Consider the following 7,672-nt stretch of genomic DNA (forward strand, 5'->3'; position numbering starts at 1 on the left):
ATTTTAACGTCCTATATTTTGAGTTGAGTGACATCACCCACAGCATCTTCTGACTTAAACTGCAATGTGACGTACAGTTCTATGTAATTATTTTCAGAAAAACTATGAAGCACTCTGAGAGTTTTTGATATGATAAGGCACTTTGTCAAATGCAAAGATTATTATTATTGATTTTACAGATTAAAACCATTTAATAATAATAATTCTTGCATTAGATATAGCACCTTATCTCATCTTTGGGACGTCTCAAAGCACTTCACAGAGTATGCTGTAAAGTGAATTGACTCTATATTTTGTGGACAAAATGCAGCAGCCAACTACGCTCAGCAATGTCCTACAAACAGTCATGAATTGAGTGACCAAATTATAATTTTTTTACCCCTGGAAAAATATTCTGCCAACCTGGTTCTACTTACTGCTAATTAAACAGAGGCGTGTGGAGTATGAAAACTTGCCTAAGGTTTCACCCTGTCCAGGAATCAAACCCCGGTTCTCTCGCTTGTGAGATGAGCGCTCTAATCAATATGCTACAAGACTCCACAGGACATACCTTGAACTTGGTGACATTACTAGCATCCCACTGCTGGTGATTTGCAATGTAAACTTTTTTTTTGCAGTAAACTCATGTATGTCATGTTGACTTTTGAACACCATTCAGATTTCAGGTTGGAGAGATTAAATTAATACATTAAATAGGGCATCTGAACTGTGAGGAAATTGCAGAATCTGGGAATGTTAAGATTGGAGAAGAGAATCCTGAGGGTTCATCTTAATGAAGTCTTTCAGATCTTGGAGGGTATAGACAAATTAAACTCTAATACCTTATTCACTGGAGTCTAGTTTGTATTGAGAAATTACCACGTGTAGCTAGCAATGCAAATGTGGAATTCTGTCTGGTTTGCATACTCTTAAGCCCAATGGTTGTGTCTTTGTTGTGATTTCAACATGATGATTGTAGTTTCTGCATGTGTCAGACACCTGGCTGAAAGAAAATATTTAATATCGTCAAGAGCTCTGCAATAAGAATTCATGGTCTCAAATACAGAAAAACAGTACAACTGAGATTTAACTATTTCATGTAGGGTTTAGTTAACATGTGGATGTAGTAGAGGTAGATAATATGGGTAGTTTCAAGAGGAATTGAATTTTTGACCAAAGAGGATTACAATACAATATATATATTTAGCACGATAAACAACTTGCATATATATAGCGCTCTGAGACACTACCTCGAGTGATGGGCGCTGAATAAATATAAAGTTTTGCCCACAAAATATACAGTCAATTCACGGCTCATAGACGTGATAAGGTACTATATCAAATGCAAGGATTATTATATTATCATTATTATTAGGAGGATGTCTTAAAGCACTTGGCATTGCTTGCTGGGCATCCAAGCTGTGGGTGGAAACTGAACAGAGAGGGCTTGGGAAAGATGACTGAAAGTGCAGTCAAACAGATACGAGCCTTGAAAGAAGGAAGGTGGGGAATGAATTAGTTGGACTCCAGGATGGAGTTCTAGAGAGAAGGGCCAGAATGGCTGAAAAACTATCCACCAATGGTGAGTTGGACATGGCAGCAGACATGAAACACGGCAATGTTCGCTGAGCAAAGGAAGCTGCGGGGTCAGCAGGATTGAGGGAGGTCGCAGAAGTAGGGATGGGGCGAGATTATGGAAGGATTTGAACCCAAATAAAAGGATACTGAATTTGATGCACTGGGGGATTGAGGACGATGTGAGATAGAGAGAGATTTGATACTGCATTGCATCTCCCTTGGGAGCACTTAGTGCTGATACTGGATGCAGCATGAAAGCCATGAAAAAGCCATAGAAATGTATATTGTTGGACCCCTGATTCTCAGAGTATCAGTGAATAGGGGATACTGCAAATGGAAACAACAAGTGAGCAGGTTTGACAGGTGCAGTGACATAGATTGCAACCCATGGCACTGAACAGAGGTTGGATTAATTGCTTTGTACAGCAAGACGTACATAATTAAGCTACGAAAAACAATGCCTGCCACTGGAAATGTGGTAAACGATGGGCAAAGACTGGCTTCTGTTTAAAACACTCATCGATTTTTTTTCCCCTCAAGAGTATCGCAAAATTTAAAGAATTTAAAATTTAAAGAAATTGCTGGATTTCTTTAAATGACTGCATTTCCACAGTAAATACTTTTGATTTATATGATCTGTTTGAGTCACACCATCAATGCCCTTATTTATTATTCATTTTACCTCAACATATCTATTTTCCCTGTGGTCCCTCTCAATGCTGCAGTTTTATTTAATATTCATAACAGCAATTCGTTCAACAGATTCATAGGTAAGCTCTGCCATCAGCACAAATTCACAATGATTCTGTCACAAAAAGGCAGGTTACAAAGATATATATGCACTCAAACTACTACATTTTGAAAATAAATTGATATTAGTTAGTTAAGGTTTAATATAAAATGTTCTGACGATTGATTGACTGGAATATTTCCATTTGAACATTGATACAGTAACTGCAGGCATGGTGATTTCCCCTCAATATAGCCTTTGTTTACAAAATTATTGACCAGCTTCATGAAAAGAATGGCTTAAAAAGATCTAAAGAACAACACAATAGAAATTTACCTTTACATGGTGCCTTGCAGGTCAGGAGGACGTCCCAAGGCACTTGACAGTTCTGACTTGGCACCTGAGCTGAGGGTGGGAACCGAGAGAAGTGGGGAGGGGAAAGATGACCGAAGGCACGGTCAAAGAGGAAGGTCTTGAGACACACCTTGAAAGGTGGGGAGGGAGTAAATCAGTTAACGATGTTAGCTTTATAACAACAACTTACATTTATATAGCGTTCTTCATGTGGGGTAGCGTCTGGGAGTGCTTCACAATGGCGGAGTCTGACAACGAGCCAGGAGGAGAGGGAGAGGGGAGGTGACCATAAGCTTGGTCAAAAAGGAAGGTCTTTAGGTGGAATTTTAATGTAGGGAGGGAGGGGTCAATCCGGAGAAATTGAGGGAGAGAGTTCCAGAGTTTCGGGGAGAAGTGGCTGAAGGCACAGCCACTGATGGTGGAACAGAGGGCATGAGGCACAAGTAGGAGCCCAGAGCCAGCTGAGCGGAGGCAATGGGTGGGTGGGTGGGTAGGTAGGTGGATCGGTCGGTCGGTCGGTCGGTCACTGAATCCATGATTGTTTGTGGGAAACTGCTGTGTGCAATTCCAACAACTTCTGTTTTTATTTAAAATAATAATAATCCTTGCATTTTCACTTTACAGTATACTTTATGAAGCGTTTTGAGACAACAACAACAAAATTACATTACATTTGTATATCACCTTTCACATCGGGAGGACGACCCAAGGCGCTGGACAGACAGAGTTACGAACCCGAGCTGAGGGGGTGGGCAGGGGGGGAAGCAGGGAGATCGAAAGCATGTTTGAAGAGGAAGGTCTTGAGGTAGGTCTTGAAGGTGGCGAGGGAGGGGGTGAGACGGAGGGACTGCGGGATGGAGTTCCAGAGGATGGGGGCAGAGTGGTGGAAGGCCCACCTGCCGATAGTGGGGCGAGCAAGGCGGGGGACGTGAAGCAGGACGGAGCCTGCTGAGCGGAGGGAGCGGACAGGAAGGTAGGTGGTTAGGAGGTCAGAGAGGTAGGGTGGAGCAAGACCATGGAGGGCTTTGAAGGTGAGGACCAGGATCTTGAACTGTATCCTCTGTGTGATACCAGTGGAGTTGGGCAAGGATGGGGTGATAGGGCCGCAGAGCCTAATGTGGGAGAGGACACGGGCTGCAGAGTTCTGGATGATCTGCAGCCTGTGGAGGGAGGAGTTGGGGAGGCCGACAAGCAGGGAGTTTGCATAGTGGAGCTTCGATGTAATGAAGGCATGTATGAGGGTTTCAGTGGTATGCGGTGTGAGACAGTGTCTGAGGCGGGCGACGTTGCGGAGGTAGGGACATCCAAAAAATGTGATGAGGCAGTATATCAAATGCAAGAATTATTATTAATATTGTACACCTCTTGCATTATGATTCATTGTGACTGATGTTTATTTGAAAATATGTTCTGTGTTATTGATATAGGCAGCACATTCAATATCTCCTGCATCATTTTTTTCTGGTTTGTTCTTTCCTAGTCTTTTGAACTTTATTTTTTATTGTCCTCCTTCTTTAGTTCCACAGTTCCCACTCTGAGAAAGGGAAGTGGACTGTGTCACTCCTTCCAGACCTTTCTTAATGCTAACCTGGTTGCTGACACAACACATAGGACTTGGATTAGGTTGACTGCCTTCTGAAGTACCAGGTGACAACAGAAGCTCTCTGGGGATTGAAGAGTACAAAGCTGGATCCTTGCAGTGCATAGTTAGCATATTAATGCATGCACATCATGTGTCAGTCATAGTCTGTCCGACTAAATTTGAATACATTTGACTTGTCAGGCAGTCTTGATCCAAACCTAACATTGAGTCTATAAATTGACCTTGTGTATTGATCAAATTATTCCAGTTAGCACATCATAGTGGAAATGATTGGTCAATAAGATGTAAATAAACACGATTTTAATTCCATTTACTTTCTGTTAATTTATCAAATTAATTTGGGACATCATTGCCCTCAGTCAGACTATGTCACAGATTTACCAATTTTGTTGTACAATTTGAAAATAATCCAGACATTGGGAAGGCCTTCAAAACTAATTTGCAATTGAGTTGATTTGAATCAATAAATTATATGATAATTAAATGGGTTTAAATATTAATTTTCCACTCGTTCTGATAAAGAACAAATTATATGCAAAATAAAACTCTTGCTCTGCCCTGCAATCTCTCTTCATTCAGTCGCTCACCCCATCTTCCTCCACCGCCTCTCCTCCATCCACCTTAATGGGACTGCACTCACATGGTATGAGTCCTAATTAAACCGCCAGCAATGCATCTCGGCAAATGTTTTTGCTTCCCGCATCCACCCGGTCACCTGCAGGGTACCCCAAGGCCCCCTTCTTTTTCTTATGCTCCCCTTTGAAGATATCATCCACAGACATTGGGTCAACTTCCCCATGTATGCGGATGACACCCAAATCTACTTCTCCTCCTCCAGCTGCGACTCCCGGTCCACTGGTGACCGTGCCTTCAGCAACTACGCCCCAAAACTCTGGAACTCTCCCCCATCCCTCCCCACTTTCAAATCTTGCCTAAAGACCTTCCTTTTTGATGATGCTTATGGTCATCTTTCCTCTCCCTCTTCCCCTAGCTTGGTGTCAGACTCCACCACTGTCAAGCGCTCCAGGCCGCAACTCCTCTTGAAGGGCGCTGTATAAATGCAAGTTGTTGTTATTGTTGTATCTTAAGACTATCTCCTTAACTGTGCTTTTGTTCATCTTTCCCTGCGTGCCTCCCCCCACCCACCCCAACTATCTTCAGCCCCCACTTCCAACTCAGGAGTCCAGTCAGTTATGTGAAGCGCTTTGAGAGTTCCTCTGATGTGAAAGGAACTATCTGAATATGAATTGTATTATATCTCAATCTAATAAACTCACCTCTTGCAGTTGCAGTTTTTCATTTTAAGTTATTTTCCTATCTTCTATTTGACAGTACCATGTAACCAGTATTCTTCGCGGCCCATTAAATTTTAATATATTTGTACTTGGAGATTTTTGCGCAAAATTAAGAGGGCTGTGAAGAATAAATAAAATCTTACTTTAATAGGTCAGACCATCACAACCCACAAATATACGGTCAATTCACTTTACAGTCTATTCTGTGAAGCGCTTTGAGATGTCGAGAAGACATAAAAAGCGCTATATCAAATGCAAGGATTATTATTATTAATATAACCTGGAGTAGTTCCAAGAATATACAGGGCAAGAGTCAGCTGATTGCATGCAAAAAGCTGGCGCTGAATTAAATATGTTTCCACATTGTTTGACTTGTCTCCCATTATTGACATTGGAAATAATGATTTCTTTGGTTAAATACTCTTATAAATGAATTTCAGGTAAAAATGAACATTTTATTCAATCAGAAAGGAACATCTTATGGGCAGTAAACGCTCTGACATTCAAGCACTAATGGAATTTTCTTTATCACTCAAATGATCTCGCCAGCTATGCTGGAGGTGTTGTCTCATGCTTGAGGATGGCTCCATGGACACCTGGTACAATCTGGTACGTTGCCTAAGAGATCTTTCTTCACATGTGAATCCAGATAGTGAGTGTTAGTAGGTCTGACTCCTGAACCTAATTTTATCCTGAGCCAACACTTTCCAGCACGGTTCACTAGATGGAGCAAAGACTCTGGTTGTATCAAAATCCTGATTCTCACCTGCAATCTCTCCATGGCCTTGCTCCCCCCTATCTCTGCAACCACCTAACCTCCTAACAACCTGCCTGCTCCCTCTACTCAGCGGTCTCCGGCCTGCTGCAGGTCCCCCGCCTACCCGCCTCACCATTGGCCGGCAGCCCCTCAGCCACTCTGCCCCCACCCTCTGGAACTCCATCCCACAGTCCCTCCACCTTGCCTCTTTCAAGACCCATCTAAAAATTCTCCTTTTCGAACGTGCCTTTGGTTACCCTCCTTCCCCTCTGCCCTCCACCCTCTCCGATCCAACCCCCAGCTCAGACACAAAACACTCACTGTCCTGCCCCTTTGGACATCCTCCCAACGTGAAAGGCGCTATAAAAATTTAATTTTCATGATGTGGTATATTTAACACCACTGAGTAAAGCACATAATATTTCCCCATTACTTCAGTTGAGTGGCAGATTGTACTATGAGCTCAATTTATTCTTTCTCATACTCTTAGATAAATATCAACTAACAGGAATACTGGACACTATTTGGATGGGAACATTTTTACATGTCATTTGGGGTGGGCTGAGAGTGGTATTTTCATACACTGCTGGACGTTAGTTTCTGTGTTGTTTGGGCTTGGGAATGGGGGGGAAGTATTTTCTTTTTTGCATGTGGGAATTGATCTTTGGCTTCCGCTCAGAGAGGGAGATGAGAAAGTTCATCATTGGGTACTATAGGACAAATAGAACCATCGAAATTGATTTTAGAGTTTCCTGCACTACAAAAATTTCCTGCACTAGAATGGACTTCAAGCTCAATGCAAAAATTATTCCCGCATTTCATTTAATATGGACGGCAACATCTATGCTCCCAATCGTTTATACCGGGTTAGTTTTGTGAGCTAGTGGGTTGGAGGTGGGAGGCTGCTCCTCTTTGACTGCTCCTGCCCTTCTGTAGCCAGCTTTACTACCCGAACAATGTGGAGTTCTGTAGCTCAGTGGTTAGAGCACTTGCCTCGTGAGCGAGAGACCTGGGTTCGATTCCCGGCAAGGCGAAACGTTGGGCAAGTTTCCTTACTCCAAACCCCTCTGTTTACCTAACAGTAAGTAGGAACCCGGTTGTTAGTCGATTGGTGAATCACTTTTCCGGTGGTAATAATTCCTTAAAAAGAAATTGGTCGCTCAATCCATGACTATTTGTGGGACACTGCTGCGTACAATTAGCTGCTGCATTTCGCCCACAAAATATACAGTCAATTCACTTTACAGTATATTCTGTGAAGCCCTTTGAGTAATTTCAAAGATATGATAACCCGCTATATCAAATGCAAGGAATATTGTAATTATTATAATTCTCCCCATCACCTGCGAGCTTCTTCTTTTCTGTGGGTCAATTTG

At 42.4% G+C, this 7,672-nt stretch overlaps 1 non-coding gene across 1 annotated transcript; it reads left to right on the forward strand.

The window, feature by feature from the left end:
- The first annotated feature begins 7,258 nt into the window (after nucleotides 1–7,258).
- On the forward strand, nucleotides 7,259–7,330 carry trnat-cgu. The gene has a single exon. It is a non-coding gene; the product is annotated as a tRNA-Thr (tRNA).
- The last annotated feature ends 342 nt before the right edge of the window (nucleotides 7,331–7,672 follow it).

The sequence above is a fragment of the Callorhinchus milii genome, unplaced genomic scaffold (genome assembly GCF_018977255.1).
Source record: "Callorhinchus milii isolate IMCB2004 unplaced genomic scaffold, IMCB_Cmil_1.0 Scaffold1, whole genome shotgun sequence".
NCBI classification, from domain to species: Eukaryota; Metazoa; Chordata; class Chondrichthyes; order Chimaeriformes; family Callorhinchidae; genus Callorhinchus; species Callorhinchus milii.